Raw genomic sequence first — 20,610 nt, forward strand, 5'->3', positions numbered from 1 at the left:
AGTTGTTTAATAAATTAGTGTTTCTATGTGCTTATTCTTGCTGCCAGTCGAGAAAAACACATTTAGGTGCGAAAAACTCTACTGCAGATTTCATTCAATATTTCTGCAGATTTCTATTGCCCTGAAATATCTAGAGTACTACTGGAGCATCTAGCTCCTGACACTCACTCACTGATCATTTCATCCACATAAAAACATGTTTCAGAGCCGATGCTTCCACTCATCTGACGGCAGTGATCGTGTATTTAGAGGAAACCTTTCACATGTTGGTTAGCCTGATATTGCTGGGTGAAATGCATGGAAAGTATAAATGTTAACTTTACAAAATTAGGTGGCTCCTAATGATTAAAACAAAAGGGGAGTTTTGCGTGCGTTAAAGGCCATCTGCATGCTACTGGGAGAAATAGCGCATTTACAAGTCAAAAGTGTGCAGTTTCCTATGTATCTGTACCAGCAGCACGCTACTTGATGTCATGAACAGGTCACAAAAGGAATTCTCTCTATTAAACTGGAAACTTGTTGGACCCTGGAATGGTCTTCAAGAAAAAATAATAATGCACAGAGATCAGACATAAATTTCAACTGGACAATTTGGAATCTATTTGTTAACATAACTGGTACTAATTTGAGTAAAACACATAAAATAGAATTATTTCCCATCAAATCTTATGAAACAATAATCCCTTAACCTAAATTTCCTTTAAGCAGCACGCACTGTAGAAGGGCAGTTGTGAGAAAGGATCTTGGCTCGGAAGATCATTAAGTAGAATCTGTTTGGGTGGAGATAAGAAATTAAAAGTGGCAGAAAACAGTGGTGGGAGTAGTTCATAGCCCCCCCAACAGTAGCTATAACCATTGGACAGAGTATTAATCAAGAAATAATAGGAGCGTGTAACAAAGTCAATGCAATAATCGTGGGGGACTTTAATCCTCAGAGACTGGACAAATCAAATTGGCAAAGGTAGTTTGGAGGACGAGTTGATGGAATGCATTCAAGGCAGTTTCCTAGAATAATACGTTATGGAACCAACCAGGGAACAGGCTATTTTATATCTGGTGTTGTGTAATGAGACAGGGTTAATTAGTAATCTCATAGTAAAAGATCCTCTGGGGAAGAGTGATCATAATATGATGAATTTCAGAATTTGAGAGTGACATACTTAAGTCAGAAACTAGTCTTATACTTAAATAAAGCCATTTACATAGGTATGAGGGCCGAGTTGGCTAAGGTAGATTGGAAAATTAGATTAAAAGGTACGACAATTGATAAGCAGTGGCAGACATTTAAAGAAATATTTCAAAATTCTCAACAAATACACATTCCATTGAGAAATAAAAACTCCAAGGGAAAAGCGATCCATCCATGGCTAACTAGAGAAGTTAAGGATCGTATTAGATTAAAAGAAAAATGTTGCCAAGAATAGTAAGCCTGAGGATTGGGAGAGTCTTAGAAACCAGCAAAGGATGACCAAAAAATTGATAAAAGGGGAGAAAATAGAATGAGAGTAAACGAGAAAGAAATATAAAGACAGATTGTAAGAGCTTCTACAAGTATGTGAAAAGGAAGAGAAGCAAAAGTAAACATTGGTCCCTTGGAGGCGGAGACAGGAGAAATTATAATGGGGAATAAGGAAATGGCAGACACGTTAAACAAATATTTTGCATCTGTCTTCACAGTAGAAGACACAAAAAGCATGCCAAAAATAGTGGGGAGCCAAGGGGCAAATGAGAGTGAGGAACTTAAAACAATTAATATCAGTAGAGACAAAGTACTAAACAAACTGGAACGAGCTGCCAGAGGCAGTAGTAGAAGCGGGTACAATTTTGTCTTTTAAAAAGCATTTGGACAGTTACATGGGTAAGATGGGTATAGAGGGATATGGGCCAAGTGCAGGCAATTGGGACTAGCTTAGTGGTATAAACTGAGCGACATGGACATGTTGGGCCGAAGGGCCTGTTTCCATGTTGTAAACTTCTATGATTCTAAACTAATGGGACTAAAATCCAACAAATCTCCTGGGACCTGACAGCCTACATCCTAGGGTTCTAAAAGAGGGGGCTACAGAGATAGTGGATGCATTGGTTGTGATCTTCCAAAATTCCCTAGATTCTGGAAGGGTCCCAGCAGATTGCAAGGTAATACTGTATGCACTGAATGTAACACTGCTATTCAAGAAAGGAGGAAGAGAAAACAGGGAACTACAGGCCAGCTAGCCTCATCAGTCATCGGGAAAACGCTGGAATCCATTATTAAGGGAGTGGTAACAGGGCACTTAGAATATCATAATATGATTAGGCAGAGTCAACATGGTTTTATTAATTTATTAAAGTTCTTTGATGATGTAACTAGCAGGGTAGATAAAGGGGAACCAGTGGATGTAGTTTGTTTGGATTTCCAAAAGGCATTCGATAAGGTGCCACGTAAAAGGTTGCTGCTCAAGATAAGGGCTCATAGGGTTGGGAGTAATATATTGGCATGGATAGAGAATTGGTTAATGGACAGAAAACAGTAGGGATAAATGGATTATTTTCAGGTTGGCAGGCTGTAACTAGTGGAGTGGCACAAGGATCAGTGTTTGGGCCTCAGCTATTTACAATCTATATTAATGACTTAGATGAAGGGACTGAGTGTTATGTATCCAAGTTTGCTGATGATACAAAACTAAGTGGGAAAGTAAGCTGTGAGGAGGACACAGAGTCTGCAAAGGGATATAGACAGGTTAAGTGAGTGGAAAAGAAGGTGGCAGATGTTAATAATGTGGGGAAATGTGAGGTTATTCACTTTGGTAGGAAGAATAGAAAAATAGAATTTTTTAAAATGGGGAGAAACTATTAAATGTTTGGTGTTCAGAGAGATCTGGGTGTCCTCATACAAGAAACACAAAGTTAGCATGCAGGTACAGCAAACAATTAGGAAGGCAAATGGCATGTTGACCTTTATTGCAAAGGGGTTGGAGTACAAGGGTAAGGAAGTCTTGCTACAATTGTACAGGGCTTTGGTGAGACAACATCTGGAGTACTGCGTACAGTTTTGGTCTCCTTATCTAAGGAAGGATATACTTGCCTTAGAGGCGGTGCAACGAAGGTTCACTGGATTGATTCCTGGGATGAGACAGTAGTCCTATGAGGAGAGATTAAGTAGAATGGGCCTATACTCTCGAGTTCAGAAAAATGAGAGGTGATCTCATTGAAATGTATAAAATTCTAAGAGGGTTTGACAGGGCAGATGCTGAGAGGTTGTTCCCCCTCGCTGGAGTGTCTAGACCTAGGGGACATAGTCGCAGGATAAGGGGTCGGCCATTTAAAACCGAGATGAGGAGGAATTTCTTCCTGCAGAGGGTTGTGAATCTTTGGAATTCTCTATCACAAAGGGCTGTGGATGCTGAGACACTGAGTATATTCAAGGCTGAATGGATGGATTTTTGGACTGTAGGGGAAGCAAGGCATATGGGGATTGGGTGGGAAAGTGGAGTTGAGGCCAAAGATCAGCCATGATCTTATTGAATGGCAGAGCAGGCTTGAGGGGTCATATGGCCGACACCTGCTCCTATTTCTTACATTCTTATGCAAGCTTGTTAATGGTAACAACTGATAGCAAAATAAATGGCCCTTATAATTGCTCCAGTCATGACTGTCAGCAATGCTCCAAAAGTAGTGTCCATTAAAAAAAAACCATTAGGGATCTGGAATAACTTTTTATTTTAAAAAAGTTTGAAAGGCACATAATCTAAATCTTGTGCATCTACAACCCATTCTGTGCTCATCATACAAGTTGAACGAGCCAGGGGTTATTTTACCAGCTATTAATAAGCAAATTCATTTACTCAAGCAAAGAACAGCCTTCAGTTTGAATGAATTACTTGGTGAAATTCTGCCATCTTGAAATGAGATAGATTGTGACTGGTTTGTACAAGGGTGGGAGTGGGAAGAGTGAGAAAAGCAAAAGGACAATTCTCAATATAGTGAAACCCATATCTTCCCAAAAATTCTACCTTTCACGAGTAATCCTCTGTAGAGGCCAAATAAGCAGTATTTGGCAAACACAGACATTTACAATTGACAGGCAGAGATTACTGTGAAATATGTCTACTATGATGTATTCATATCCGCATAGACTTTATAGCGAGAGACTGATTGGGAATGTTGCTTTAATTTTTTTTCTCCCTTCCTCTCCCGAAGGCGTGGATTCCTTGCTAGGGTAAGGTTTCATGGACACCCCAAGCAACTAGGCTAGGAGGCCACGTATAAGACTTGACAGCGAGTGTTGGCAGACTATTTAACCATAGAGTCAGCAAGTCTGAGCCAAATCCTATGCACATATCCAGGATTTGCACGGTCGATCACTATTCAATGACTCCTGGCTGGGAATTGCATGCGTATGTACATTGAGTGAGGACAAGATTTTGCTCAGCTGTGGCAGCTTCCATTGTTATATAGCTTGGCAATGAAGAACAGCCATTTAGGTAAGGTACTGGAGAAGGGCTGATGCCAGTGGAACCATAGATGAACCACAGGTCAGTGTTTTCCCAGAGAGAAGGGAAAAAATATAACTGGCATCACGTGTAGTAGACCAAACTCAGCTGTGCCACTATGCATGACCCAGGTACTTCCTCAAGGATTCATTACTGTAGTTGCTCTATGCATTGCCTAGTAGCATCAATGAGATTTAGCAGCAGGATGCCTGCCTGCCCTCAAAACACCAGGATTGTTACAGGAAAGGAAGCATATTATTTCTTTAACTTATGCCACAGAGACTGTACTGCTAATTGTGACCAACATCTAAATGTACACGATTGTGAAGTTGGTGGGTAGTTCTGTCATGTGGTTGCTGGCCATCTCATGATCAACAGGTCTAGTGGGAAAAAAAATGTGCATATGGTACAGTATGTGCTGCATGGTGTTTTAAGTACTCTGAAAATCATAGTAAATCAGCATGTATTTATTTTAAAAATTAGTCAAATAAGCATCTGCATTTTGTCATGCTCAATTTTAAAATAGAACTGCTAAATTTAAATAGGTGAAACCAAACCCATAATATGCATGCCCTATATATAAATGCAGTCTTACAACCATCTATTTTATTGGTACAAACTATTTCTCGTTTCTCCACTTACAAATTATTTGGTTAAAAGTTATCCTGCTTATGTGACGATGAGATTTGTGCACGGTGGTACAATCTTACTGGTGACACATTTCAGATGGTCGACCTCTCTCATGTACCACTTTCTGGTTAGGGTCTTAAGCCCCAATCCAAATGTGTGAAGAACATTTATTTTTTGCACTGACTTTCAGGAAATGAGGTTATATGTAAATCATTGCGTGCCTCATTAGCCTGCTGGAGTGACTATGAACTTCCAAAAGACTTAAAACAAAATTTAATTGGTCGCTAACTATAAACATCAATACTATATTCAGAATGGTTGCTATGAAAACATAATGAAATCTCATTATCCCATCTCTATGACATAGCTCTCAATTGGTGTTACTTGTTCATTGAGAGTCTGCTTTATCCAGCACCAAACCTTTGTGGCCTTGTTTTTGACTACTCCTTCTGGGAAGGGAGGTAAGTGGCTTCTTTGTGGTCAAGCTAGCTGCAAGATGACCTATCTGATATTGCGGCACTGAAGTCAAGTTGATCCCTATGGCAGATTTGGTAATCCAATACCCAAGCCAGACAGGTCTGCAGTACTCTCAGATGTTGATGAATGACTAATCAGTCTGGTTGATTGATGGGATCCGATTGGGTGGGGACTGCTCACAGGGATCTGGAATTCTTCCAACTTTGTTCCAGATAACAGTGAAAGCTAATGCCATAACAAGTAATGTGGTCCTAATTGGATAAGCTGCAGAAAGCTTACCAATGCTCTGCATTGCTAGGGTGCAAAATTTTAATTGGTTAAATTCCTGTATTAGCACTGCTCACATTTGGGAGTCATTAGCTTCAGCTCTATCCAACCTGCACCCAAATTATTTAGGCTTCCATGGGGGATGGGAGTCCTTATAGGAAAGGAAAGAAAAAGAACTTGCATTTAGATAACGCCTTTCACAACCTCAGGATGTCCCAAAGCGCTTTACAACCAATGAGGTACTTTTTGAAGTGTAGTCATTATTGTAATGTCGGGAAACATGGCAGATAAATTGTGCACAAGGTCCCACAAACTGTCCCCAACGGCCCCTGGCTGCAGCCTTCTACCGCTGGCTTTCCCGCCTGGCAGCCAGCCAGCCTCTCAAACTGGCCAGCTGCCGAGTGGGAAACGTAATTTTAAAAAAATGATAATGAGGTCTTACCATTAAATTTAGCAGAACCTCTGCTGTCCTGGGGTTTCCAGATTCCCCCCCCCCCCCCCCCAGCAACCTCCCAACAAATATCGGGTCCACTGCTTCTGTAAATTTTTCAATAGCTTGGATTAGAAACGTAATCATGTAATAGACACCAAGTTGACCATAAAACAAGTGTGTTTATATCAGTAAGTTTAAAGCTGGCAGCAAGCTCAGAGTAAAACAAAGTAGTATTCCGGACATCAGAGATAGATACCATCATCAAGGTGGGTGTTTTCAGTTGTGCCTCTGATTGCAGCACTGCCTTAAGCACCAATGTAAATTCTGCCCCTAAGACAGAGGCAGGCAAAAAATATTTCACTAGCTGAACTGATCCTGTCTGCCTTGCCCCCATATAGGCTTTCCCAGCAACTGAGGAAAGTACTCACCCTCACAAAATAGTCAGCGTGTGGAATTTCAAAACAACTGCACATACTCAAAGCTTACATAAGCACAGCTGTTTTAAAGTGAACTTCTGTGGAAAATCACCCCACAATATGAACAAGGCTGTCCTTACAGTGGCGACTAGTAGTCAGTATTTTGGCTCCCCAATATAAATATGGCACATATAAATTATCAGGACAAAGACATGATGGGGGAAATGATCATTAACGTGCTTATAAATTACTATTATGGTTTATAAGAGACCAAAATCGATCTGATGTGGAGCTAGCACTGGCATAATCGGCAAATGTCTTCCTCCTGTGCTGAAATTTCTATGATTCTGTGATTGGCAGGTCTCCCACTGGAGTGCTTTTAGCAATGTTTAAGTTTTCAACTACTCTTACAGGACCCAAGGGGAATTCGCCAATCTATTGTTCTTTTTACATTCTCAATGACATTACACTACACAATGCAGTGTGTGTGTGTGGGGTGGGGGGGAAATGTGATAACTAAAGCTACTTTCATACTATATAATGAGCCCTGTGCTAGCACCACCAGTCCTCAATCCACAGGTTTCATACAGCCAGCTGCAACCTGAAGGTAAAGCTGCTGAATTCGCCAAAACCAATGGCCAGGAAGAAAAATAACTGAAAACGCACTTGGCATGACAACCCACAATGTATGTCAAAATGGCATGATAAACAGCCATGCATGCAATGAGTGACTCCCAGTAACTACATGGTAGCTCAGAAAAACTCAACTGCACTCTTCGACTTCCTACACTAAATTTCTCAATGTAATTGCATTAGAAAATTCTCACGCTTTATCAAAAAAGGTATGGTTTTAAATTTTAAAACAAAAACTCAAATTGGAAAATGAAAGTATACCAAAACACTTGAAGTTGGAAAAGAATGGAAAAAATGCATTAGAAGGAATATTCCATGAGAAGCATGCTCCCTTATAAACATTTAAATAACCACTGTACTTATCACTGGCATGCAAAAAATGCTACAGAAGGTATTTATGTAACTGGCCTCCTGACTCAGCCATCATTTCTTCCTAAAATCAGGATGCTGTCACTATCTCGCCTCATCCACAGAATAGGAAAAGTTATGGCACTAAGTTGCACAATTCAGATGAGATGTCTCTTTGCAGCAGACAAAAGTGACGATCCACAAATAATTGCTTCATACCAGCTGCTGTTACCATCCAGTTACATTAATGGATCTGTGCTTTGAGGATTAGAAGCCAGTTAAAAACCTGACCTGTAGTCTTAGCCTTGGAATCAAAATCTGCTTGGTGTTTTTTCTTCAAATATTTATATTCTGGTTAGCCTTCATCCTTGTCTAAACATAGCTGCACTGGAAAATCAAAAGCACTGAAAGAGAGTATGCTGCTGTCCTACACTGGAAAAGGTTAATACTGCAGTCTAACAGTGTGTGATGCATCCAGTTGTTTCTCATCCAGACTAATAAAGGTGGATAACTATGACAGGTATAAATTTGCAGGACTCCTGCTCACATCTATTTGCTTATGCTACTGTGTGATACTGGAAAAAGCATCTGTTATTCTGTGCATCAGAGTTATTCCATTTAGAGGCCTATTATTTTTACAAATGTATCATTCTGAAAGATCTTCAATAAATATTTTGGTCCTAAAATAATTTCTAAATCAGTAAAAGGTATTAAGGAATTTCAAGAATGCTAACAGTGTTAAAATAGTTTGCACTGAAATACAAAAATAAGTGGAAGAAAAAAAGATGAGGTTGTCGAGTGTTATGTTCAAACAGAACATTTGCAATATGAAAACCAGTATTCAACAGTCACATGGGATTTCACCAGAGCATTCCTGGTTTAAAGGTTAGATATTAGTCACATATTTAAATCTATAAATCAATTATACCATTATATTTTTGTGAGCAATTTATTTTAATCCTCCAGTCAATTTATTTGATAAATCAGTGACACCTCAAAAGTGTGCTGATAACATTTTTGGGTCTTTTCTGAGCGTCTTCTCTTAAATTAATTTAATGCTATCAAATCATTCTTGTAAGTGAGTCTCAATTCCCCATACCTTCAAGAATGTCTGACCATGCCTTAAGATCTAGGTAAACTTTTTGTAACATGCTCAGGAAAATGATCAGCAAACCTTGTCTGGTAATTGCTTTTAGCTACTAGACTTATCTTATGCCTCCATAAATTCTCACTCCAATTAAAAATATTAAACAAATTTATTTTTAAAATGAAGCAAATAAGTCATGTGGTTTTCTGTTTGCAGTAGACATCATTCCACCCAACTCCTTGAGTACACAAAATAAGATCACAACTCCAAAAGCTTAAATAAAAACATTTAAATAATAGTGTTTCTTGTCCTTTAATTCCTTACCCCTGTGGGAGCCTAATTTACCTACATGTTTCCTTGAAAATTTAAACTTTTTTCTGTTTAGGAACTTCAAACTGATATGGTTCTTTTCAAACTGACTTTCTAATTTGAACAGTACAGCTCCATTTTTATAACCTAGCAAAAGTATTACCGGGAGTTCCTGGAATTTTGACTGTCTGAACACTGAAATCTAAAAAAGCACTGTCAATCATATACAAATTGAACCAATCACACAGCATTGTTAAGTTTGAATTATTTCTGTGTCCAGCCTGTAATGGACAAAACTTGGTACTGATGTAGGCTTGGCACAGGAATTGGAACTGTTGTTTATTTAAATCGCTAATACAACTAGATTTAAAGGGACGACCATTAAATTAAAAAGTAGGGAAGAACTTTGTTGCAGCATCTGAGTCATTTGTCATTCCGTCCCATCCCATCCAACATGCAAACTTAATTTCCTGCTAGTGAAATTTGGCTTATGTCAAAGAGAGGAACTGTTCAGGCATTAACAAAAGTTATTGTGATTAGAAAATCAGATTCTAGTCCCTCGTGCTGCTTTCATCTTATCATGCCCAATTTAGAACTGGAGGGAAAAATGAAAAAAAAACTTGCATTTATAATCTGCCTTATCACTCAAATGTCTCGAAGCACTTCCAGTACAATGAATTACAGTTTTCACCTCTTGAGGTTTAATCTGTTAATTCAAAATTAAATCATGCAAAAAAGCCTTGCTATTTTATTAAATTTGTTTAATTTGCATAATTGGAATGATTTCTCTTTTTTTGAGAAACAACTTACTTTGAAGTACACCCACTGTTACGTAGACAAACATAGTAACCATTTTGCACACAGCAAGAACCCACAAACAGCAATGAGGTCAATGACCAATTAATCAGTGTGTTGATGTGGACTGCAAGACGCCAGCACGCCACGCTGTTCTTTGAATGCCATGGAATCTTGCACAAAACAACTTGCATTTATATAGCGCCTTCAATGTAGTAAAATGTCACGAGGCGCTTCATAGGTGCGATTATTAAACAAAATTTGACACCGAGTCACATAAGGAGATATTAGGTCATGTGACCAAAAGCTTAGTCAAAGGGGTAGGTTTTAAGGAGTGTCTTAAAAGGAGGAGAGGTTACATTTAAGATTTTCTGAATCGTGATGGTTTGAATAGTTCAGCGGTTTTAAAGCTATTCTCAACAGAAGTAAACCATACAATTTGTGCACAGGTTTAGGATTTCATCCCACACTAGTTTTCAAATTGACACCATATTTTGGTACTAAGCCATAAACAAAATGATGAATGTTGATGGTGCCATAAACAGTTCTAAGGTTAATATAATTGCAAGAAAGTCAATATGCAGTAGATAGCCATTATGGTTTTTATCTGATTATACCCACAGTTTAAATACTGCAGTCACAAGAAACACAGCTAACAAAAGGCTCTGTCAGCTTTCGAAATAAAATCAGTACAAATGAAAGCATGTGTCAGCCTGACCAGGTCAGCAAAACATTCACATCCCAACCATGGTTCCACCAAATTGCATTTTCCTGGCTTCCTTCTGAACCAGTTCTTAATCAAGGCATTACAATCAGTTCAGCTAATGTCACACACTAGTGAATAATGTAGTTTCCAAAAGGGGCCAACCAATAACAAGGGTAGGAAAGAAAACATGGTCGTCTCCACTTACAAGAGGAAACCGGCTTCCAATTGTGGTAGAACCACCTTTGAGGCACCAGCGGGGAACCTTGTCCTTTGAAGGCAGCAGTTTCACTTCATTTATTTAACTAGTGCCAACACTGAGGCTCCCTATGGCAGCAGCAACCAGAAACATGCTGTAAGTGAGCTATTTTTAAGCCGCTTAACACTTTCTTCTGGTCTTCCGGATGAAACGGTGGCAAAGGAAATAATAATGATGTTCTTAATAGTTAAATAGATACAATGTGACAATTTATAACAGTGTTATCTCTCTCTTCACTCCTACAGCTTTGTGAGGCATCAGAAACTTGAAAATGTATATGGAGTCTAAGGTTTAAAGTTCTGTTTCTTTTCCCCTTATCTAGTTTCTTATACAAACCTAAATGATTTGCAACAGCTTTTACAGAGTAAATACCGTGACTTCTATCAGAAAGTTAACCTCAGCCTGTGCACTAAGCGACTCCTCATCCTCAATGATTTTTATCTCCATCTGAACTCACCTTGCCCTCATTCTAATTTTACTGCCCTCTTGTCCTCCCTTAATCTCTCCTCCATATAAGCTCTCCTACCCATATTCACAGCTACCTCCTTGACTTTGCCATCTCACATGGCCTCTTAACTCCTATGGTCTCAATTACAGACTAGTAGATCCCTTGCCACTCACATCCTCATACTCCCTTCCAACCCCACATCCTCTGCATTTGCTTCTGGAAAAAAACTCTCCCAAGTCACTTACAACCTGCACTGTGAAACTCCCAACTGTCTAGCCTTTGGCTCTCCATTCACCAAATAATTCTGCAGCTGCCAATCTGCTCAATCAACTGTGCTTTTGATGCCTTTGCCCCCCCCACCCCCCCGTCTCCTACCCTGCTCAAACCCCCTGGCATGGACTCCATTTTCACTCCCTCAAGTCCAAGGGGTTCAGACTAGTTCATTTCTGGCCCACAGCTGGTTTAGCCATCCATCACCAGATCTGGCTGGACCACATTGAGCATTAATGGACCTTGCTTTCCACTGCCAAAACTGCTCACTACACCAGGATCTTTTTAGAATGCAAAGAAAAACCATGGCTTCATTTCTCCACGACAAACCATCTCCTTAAACCATTCTCCCCTGCCCCCTCACCTCCAACAAGTGCAAGGAGCTCATGGACTTCTCTGTCACTAAGCTGGAGACCGTCCGTCCATTTAGTTTATTCCCATTGCCCACCAAGCCAAACTCCCTAAAGATTCCCCCGCCCCCCATCCAGCCCTAGTCCTGAATCCTAGCTTCTCTCATCTTCCCTCATGCCCTCTCTCCAAGCTCATCTTTTCCATGAGACTTACCTTCTGCTATCTCACCCCCATTCCAACTAAACTGCTAACCACCCAACTTCCTCTCCTGGCCCCTATGCTAGCTGACATTGTAAGTGGTACCCTCTCCTCAGGTTCTGTCCCCCTCACTTTCAAAACAAACTTGACCCTTCTGTCATTGCAAACTACCACCCTACCTCAAGCCACTCTCATCTCCAAAGTTCATGAACATGTTGTTGCCTCCCAACCCATGCCCACTATTTCCACTGTTCCATGTTTGAATCTCTCCACTCAGGTTTTCACTTGTGCCACAGCACTAAAACGATCCAAATTAAAGCCACAAATAACATCCTCCATGATAATGGTACACAACCCCTCTCATCCTTCTTGATCTCTCTGCAGCCTTTGATATGATCAACCACACCATCCTCCTCCAACACCTCTCCTCCGTTGTCCAGCTCAGTGGAACTGTCCTTGCTTGGTTCCACTCTTTCTATTCTCATCTGTGTGTTCAAATCCCTTCAAGACCACGCCACTTTATATCTCTTCCCCAGACCTCCAACCTTCCGAGAAATCTGCCTTCCTTCAACTCTAGCCTATCGTGCATCCCCCACTCCCTTCTCCCCATCATTTGCAGCAGCGCCTTCAGCCGTCTTAGGCCTTAAGCTCTGTAATTCCCCAAGCCTCAGCCTTTCCACCTCTCTCCTCCTTTAAGACCCTCTTTAAAACCTACCTCTTCCATCAAGCTCTTAGTCACCCCTGCCAAATTCTCCTCCTTCAGTTGGTGTCACTTCTTGTCTGATTACGCTTCTGTCACATGCTTTGGGATGTTTTTCTATGTTGAAGGCGCTATATAACTGCAAGTAATAATGAAGATCAGTCAATAACCTTGAGAACTTTGTATGTTTACACATTCTATCCTCAGAAGTATTCACTTTTTGGAGAAGCTGTTAATAGTTTGTAAATTCTCTGTTCAATATTATTCTACTCAGACTATTTTAGTTTGAGTACCATATGATCAGAGATCAATCAATAGTTCGCAGAACCATTCTTGAATTTACACGTGAAAGGACGGGGGGTAGAGTTTCTTCTAGTTTTGCACTCAGATTCCAGCACAATCGGCCAAACCAGTGCAAAAGATCGTGGAACTTTCAACACCAGTGAGTTACACCCAAAAACACTTACATTTGTGTTTTCAGCAATCTTTTACACTGGTTCAAGATTCAATTAGACCAGATCAGGCCCTGCCCACAAACTGGCCACACCCCAGGTCAAAATTATGATACACCACCGATTGCAATGGTTCGAGAGGCTCTTTAAATTGCATTCATTAGGTGCCAGTAAACAAGTTTTAAAAGTTTTTTTATATCAATACTTAATTTACTAAGAAACTAGTGTACACCAATTAAGCTATTAAATGGTTCAGTATAGTTTTTTTTAAAAAGTCATTTTCAGTGTTTTTAAATCAGGTTACTCACAGGTGGAGGACTACTAAAAAGACTTATTTTTGATGATAAACCCATATTCAGCTGTATTAATAAAACTGCACTCAAATACATCTAGCAATACTTTCTAATGAAAAAAATTATGCTCAATTACGCTGCCTGATCGAGTTGGTTCAGGGAAGATTTCGATTGTCATTATGCAAATTAATTTTTGCCAAAACTTGAACTGCAACCTAACCAGTGCTATTTCGAGCGCATTTTGGGTGCAATTTCTCGATTGCGCCCAAAACGGAAACTCTACCCCCTGATCTTTTCTGCCAGTTACACTAACAAGAAAGAGAAATAAACAAATATGCCATGGAACATCATGGGTCCCTAAAAATATAGTCGGTCAGATGTAAGTGGTTAGGAGTGAATAGTACAGATGTTACACTGATTTCCTAGAGTTTCCCTGTGAATTGCTTTTGAAAGATGCTAGAGGAAGCACAGAACAGTTCACCTGGAGAGGGGAAGGAAATCAGATGATAAAGTCATCACTGGGCTATATTCGTACACCGAGAAAGTGGTTCAGATTTCTGTTGAATGTTTTTGATTCAACAGCAAGGGCTGATAATACTCAAGGTAAATAAAAAACAAAAAAAAGTTATGTACGCACATGAAAATAGAATGACCTTTAAAGTGCTTAAATGGAAAATAGAAGTTGGACAAATGGCTGATATGGTATCCTCAAGAGACAATGAGGCATAATTAAAGACATTTAAGAGATACGGAGAACATGTGAATTGCAAGGCAGTGGGGAGGTAGGTAGAAAAGATGACATGAAACACTGGCTAAACGGATCAGGCTCCAGCGGGTGCCTGTGTGCACACACTTGTCTCTCTCCCTTGTTCTGTTCCTTTTTAAAACTCTGTTCATCTCAAATATATTCCAGTCTGACCAAGGGTCCACACCTGAAATGTTAACTCATCTGTTCTCACCACAGATGCCAACTGACCTGAGTGTTTCCAGCATTTTCTGTTATTAATAATGTTTCAGGCATTCGTTTGAACATTACTGATCCAAACAGTGTATTGGAACTACATTAACATATATAGTTGATGTTAATACACTCCCCCTGTGTAATGACTCTCATCTGGTGTTAACTCAAAGTCAGACTCAATAACTTTCAACAATGACATCACCCTCTGAACAAAACCATTCCAAAATTCAATACAGATGGAAGGAATATTGCTACTACAGCCTATTTCTGTTGATGTGAAGTCTTGTCTGTGTTTACAAATTTGAATTATCCAGTAATTCGAATTAAGCAACTTCAAGTTAACAACAGTAGACATATTTGATTTTTGGAAAGTTGATAAAGCTCCAAATTTTTTTTTAATTTCACTTTAAAAAAAACTGTTTTTGGTTAGATGACTTGCGATGAAGAAAATCTGGCACATTTTAAAAGCTGTACTCTTAAATTTATGGCAGTCATTTTCACCTCCAACTTATTACCATTCTTCTTTTCACTTCAAACCCCCGACCCATAGATTTTAGATTTTTTTAAATTGTTAAAAGCTCTGGAATTCCCTCCCGAAACCTCTCTATCTTCCTTTAAGATGCTCCTTAAAACCTACCTCTTTGCCCCAGCCTGCCCTAACATCTCATGCAGCTCAGTGTCAAATTTCATTTGATAACGCTCCTGTGAAGAGTCTTGAGATGTTTTACTACAATGAAGGTGCTATATAAATGCAAGTAGTTGTTATTGTTAGTCTAACCCACTCAATGTTCTGGCGGTACACACTGTAGTCTCAACCGATTCTACCGTTAAACCAATTTTTAAGAATGTCACAAGTTCTCGTGCTTTCAGGTTTTTCCTGTTCTGCAGAAACACTGCACTTTGCACCTCACCTCAATAGCCAGACTGAGTTCAAGGTCAAAAAAAAACTTACATTTTACCACTTCATAACACAGTATGAGTTGGCAGATCAACAGCTGCATTATTTGGCTAATCTCCATTTTACAAATTAGCTTCTTTTCTTTATGAAAGATTGTACAATGGTTATAGTGACCCAGAATTTTCTGCCAAAATAACGGTGAATTTAATGGCACTTGCCACTACTGTCTAAATCGTCCAGCAACTTGTAGCGAGGAAGAGCTATCCCGTGAGTTGTGAATCGCCACAAGTTGCTGGACGATTTGCTCCACTCCGCCGTTAGCCTAACGAAAACAGCAATTCGTCCTAGTGAGTTTCATGAAGTTGCTGCATTTGCGCATTAATTACCAATTAAACTCAACGCAGAAAGTTAGGACTAGTACTCAACAGCGCAAGTACCTTTATAATGAGGAGATTTATGTTCCTTGAATGCCAAACATCCTCTCCAGCCCAGAAAGGGAACAACTTAAAGTGTGGCATTTCATTCCTACAGGTAGTAAATTGTTAAGAGATTTTTGAAATTTAAAATGTTAAATGTTTTCTTATTTTTCCTGTCTTAGTCCAATCTTTCCTTCCCTCTCTATTTCTCTTTCTGTACCTAATTTGACATTCAACCACTAATTCACCTTCCTTCTCCATTGTTCTTCTATTTCTTTCTCAATCCTTCAATCTCATTGGTTAAGGAGATACACTTTGTTCCACCGTTCACTAAGGTCTCAGATGCCCCGTTGCCCTCGCTGTGCCATTATCAGCAACTTACAGCGCAAAATATTTCCAAGCTGAAGAGTGAGGGATAAAGTCTAACAGACAGGGCACGCTCCAGCAAATTCTGGACCATTATGTACTGCGCAGTTCACTTTCTTGAAGATAAACATGCAATGTGTAATTAATTTACTCTTCTTTTAAGGGGAGGTAACACACCTAATCTCATTTCAAAAATTACAAGACGCAACCCCTGGACCATCTTTACAAGAAGCACAATATAACACTTTTCCACATAGGCAACAGTATGTATCTTTGGGGGAGAAAAAAAAACAATTCACCTTGAGTGTTCTCCATGAGATCAGATAACAGTTACAACCATTCATGTTCTGCTTTTGCATATTATTGACTATTGTCTTGTATTCACTCCAGTCCATCAATTATTCTCGATAAACCCCCAAGTGAACATGTTTTTATCCATTTTTCATTGTTGTAACAAGTGGGTCTGAACAGCAACTTACATTTATATAGTACCTTTCATTTAAGACTCCCATAGAAATTACAGATAGCGACTGGAGCCATGAAGAGTTATATCATGAGCTGCCCAGGGCATGGTGGCTCTGCAATTCTCTTAAGGTGTGGGAGACTTGATATGAAACTAGATGATTTCTCGTGACAGTTCACATGGGTAATCAAAACCAATTTGAATTTATTAAAATTCAAGCAGGGTTAGAGGGTGGTGGATAATGAAACCAATCTGGGGAAATTGGTTGGAGTCAACAGGGTGCTGCAGGATTTGAGGGGGGGTGGGGAGGAGGGAAGAGAGAAGGAGAAATAGAATGGGGTGAGGGAGGGGAAGGGAAAAAAAGATTCTTTCCAATGGAGTCCATCTGTCTGGGAAAGCATCTCAGTGCAAGGGGTAGGTGGGAGTGCCAATAACCAGAAAAATCAGCTGGGGAAGGGGTGAAAAAAAAAGAGGAAGGGGATAAGATCAGCAGAAATATGGCAGAAAGAGTCTGAAAACTTCTGGCTCACTTTAAATCTCCCTTAGATCCTCCACGTCACATTATTTCCTTGATCTACAGTTGCCCATATTGGGTTTGGTTGCTTACTTCAATAAAAATGGATTCCTTTGATGTTTTCTGCCCTGCCACTTTGTGTTAGTTTGAGGATTCACTCGTGATACTGATTGAGTTGTTATGTCACGTTAGATGGTGCCCCATTCTTTCCAATTTGTCACATAATGGTTCATCACAACATCACCTATAGGTGTAATACATTTGGAATTCTTAGACCACTCGCTGTTTTTTTTAAAAAGATAGATTTGATAGAAATGGCAGAATTCTGGAGGATACAGGGATGGAGCTCAGGATGCCAATGAGCAGAACATTGGATAATTCAAGCCATGAGGCGATGACATGAGGGTTTCATTAGCAGTGGGGTACGGATGCAACTGGGCCTCTTGATGGACTTGATTTGGAGTTTCAAGTTCAGCTCAGGATTGAACAACGTTTCACACCATCAGGCTCAACCTGAGCCAACAGCTGGGAAAGGGAAAGGAATGAGCATCTGAAGCTGAACAGGATACCTTCCGTATTACCGATGTTGAAGAAAATTCCAGCTCATCTAGGACTATGTCTGACAGGCAGTATGGTGGCAGTTGTGGAGTCGAGGGTAGTGATGGAGCGGTGAAAGTTAGATATCAACTGTCATAAGGAAGTTGACCCTATGTTTATGGGGGGTGTTGTTGAACGGCAGCATGTAAGTGAGGAAAAATAGGGGATTAAGGATGGAGTACTGGGCACACCAGCGAGGACCATGCAGGGGTGGGAGGGGAAGCCAATCGAGGAGATTTACTAACTACATGGGGACAGGTAGGAATTAAATCAAGATCGAGTGATGCTCTAGAGGTGGACCACAAAGCAGTTATGAACGCAAGGATGATATACCTCCAAAACAATAAAAGATCATGCAGCTCTTAATAGCTCATACTTTTTTATCCCACTTTATTCCTTGACAGAAGCCCATTTTTGCCTTATTTGGAGTATGTGATGCAAATGAGCAGGCAGTTTTGTAGTTAAGAACGGATAATTGACAGTAGGGAAGCAAACATCAAAAAGCATGTTTAATGCCAGAAAAGCTCCGAGTTTCCGACTACTATCCAGTCAATGCCTCTGGAAAGGTGTTTGGATGCTGAGTAGGGACAGGGTTGAGATTGGCTGTGATGACTACCTACTGTCAAGTAGCTCATATCCAGGGTATTGAAGCCATTGCCTTACACAGACAGACATTTTTTTTAAATTGGGAGGGGGAGGGGGAGGGGGGGTGGGGGGAAGAAAAAAGATAAACAGGGCTTTTTTTTTAGAAATTTAGATACTTAATTAATATGCTGTGTACATATGCATACACAAAAATTGGACCACAAAAAAACCCAGATAAATTCGGAGAAAGAGTAATTATTTTTAAGTGGAATCAAGCAAGGAACTTAAAAATGGTGTCTGTGAACTAACTGTGGGCTATCATTTGGTTGACTGTACTTTTCTATGATTCTCACAATCTCTCAATAGCCTTCCTTAAAATTAAAAGTAAAATTGAAGAACCCATGTTTATTGTTGAGGTTTCAGCCACTTATCTAGCACTAATATGATGGGATATTAAAAATTGTTGGCGATTATGCACAAGGGAACAGTTGTGACCAGGCTTTTAGCAAACAATGCCTTGGTGTGTGGCCTGAGTCGACCTTGGATTAATTGATCTTGTCATCTTCATGGGATTGTGTGTGGTAACTGTGTCAGCGTACTGCTGTGTTTGATCCATACCCTGCTAGGATAGAGAAACTGACATTTGCAGTAGAAATAATAGTGTTCACAGTAATACCTAAACATGACTTTAAAAAAATCAAACCAAACCAGACAACCTTTGTTTCTTTTACTGCCAAAGATGTGATGTCAGCAGGGAACATACAGTATGCACTGACATCATGGATGTAATGTGTACATATCTCAAGACCCCTTTTTTTGTGTGAAGGAAACAGTAGGCCAGATCTTGCAAGAGTGGGGCATCGCATGGAGTGCCCTGTTAGACTTTTTCCTGCACCCTTCAGCTCGAAATGCTTTTGTGCTGTAACTTTCTGGAAGTGCGAGCTGATAACGGTGTGGCGAGGGCAGCAGGGCATCTGGGACCCTAGTGAACGGGGGACCAACAGTGTATCTCCTTAACCAGTGAGATTTAAAAATTGAGGCAGAAACAGTGAAACGACTGAGAAGGTGATTGATTGATTGAGAAAAAAAAGAACAAAATTTTTAAAATTTTAAGTTTGACATTTTTAAAATCAAACAATTTACCACCTGAAGGAATGAGACACCAGTTTAATTGTTCAATTTCTGGGCCAGACAGGTTGATTGGCATTGTATTAACAATCACATCATTAAAAAAGGTACTTACGCTGTTAATTACCAGACTTAACTTTCCATGGCGCAATTAATGAGCAAATTCAGCAAGTTCTTAAAAATAACAGAGAGGCTAAGAGCGAGATGCCGACTGTGGGAAGCAAACAGCAGAGCGGCGTAAATCGACCATCAAGTGCTGGGGACTCTTAACTCTCAGAGTATCTCCTAATCCCCTGAATTTACTGGCTGATTTGCACATGAATAACTGCATGCGCCATTAACACGCTGTTATTTTTCCAGCAAGATCTGGCCCAATGTAATTCTTCACAGAGGGGGCAGCCTTCTCAAATTCAAGAGAAGATCCATTTGTACTGATTCATCACCCAAAAAGAAAATCTAGGAATTTATTAGTGGAAATCCGTAAAACCTGATTTTAAATCATCTTTTTGGGTACAATGTACAATGTACAAATCTTTACTATAACCTGCCAGAGATCATCTTACTAATTTCCATTGTGTCTTTCACTCCCTCTCTTCCCCTCTTCCTCTTGTTGGCACAGCAACTAACCTGGCAATCAGTGTAGTCGGTGGCAGAACAAATCTGCACAGCAACCAATATGCCCAGAAAATATGCTCCATATCAAACTGGAATAGCAAGTCTATTTCCCTTGACTCGCAATACTCAAAATGGCCATACTCTTGGCCTCTACAAAGTGCTGTCCAGACAGGCAGGGACAAAACAACTAACAACGACAACACAACATTTCCATGACCTTCACAGTCACATGTGGAGGCCGCCAAGGCGTTACTTAACAGTGCCCCCTTTGGTGTTTTTCCTTTGCAGCATTTTTATAAGAGCCTATTAATAAACTTTCACATACTAAATGTCATGAGACTGCAAGCTACAGTACAGCATCCCAAGTATATCATATACTGGTGCTGATGGATTCCTATCATTCAGAACTATGGTATGTAGAGCTTCATAGGCCATCTGTTATACAGGGTCTTAACCTTTAAACTGAATCACAGAATGTTGTTTTAGATTGCAGTGGTCCTTACTCTTAATGTTTTTAAATGTAGAG

General features: G+C 39.9%; 1 protein-coding gene across 3 annotated transcripts in view; it reads right to left on the minus strand.

The window, feature by feature from the left end:
- The window catches only part of trak1a (trafficking protein, kinesin binding 1a), a 264,222-nt gene that overhangs the window by 167,671 nt on the left and 75,941 nt on the right, over window positions 1-20,610 (minus strand). For 2 of the 3 annotated variants that reach the window (XM_068001810.1, XM_068001816.1), the window contains exon 2: window positions 12,812-12,935. The exons of the other annotated variant lie outside the window; for it this stretch is intronic. The gene's annotated coding sequence lies outside the window, so the exon portion shown is untranslated. The remainder of the gene's footprint in view (window positions 1-12,811; window positions 12,936-20,610) is intronic. 3 annotated transcript variants of the gene reach the window in all.

This window comes from Heptranchias perlo, chromosome 2 (genome assembly GCF_035084215.1).
Source record: "Heptranchias perlo isolate sHepPer1 chromosome 2, sHepPer1.hap1, whole genome shotgun sequence".
Classification (NCBI taxonomy): Eukaryota; Metazoa; Chordata; class Chondrichthyes; order Hexanchiformes; family Hexanchidae; genus Heptranchias; species Heptranchias perlo.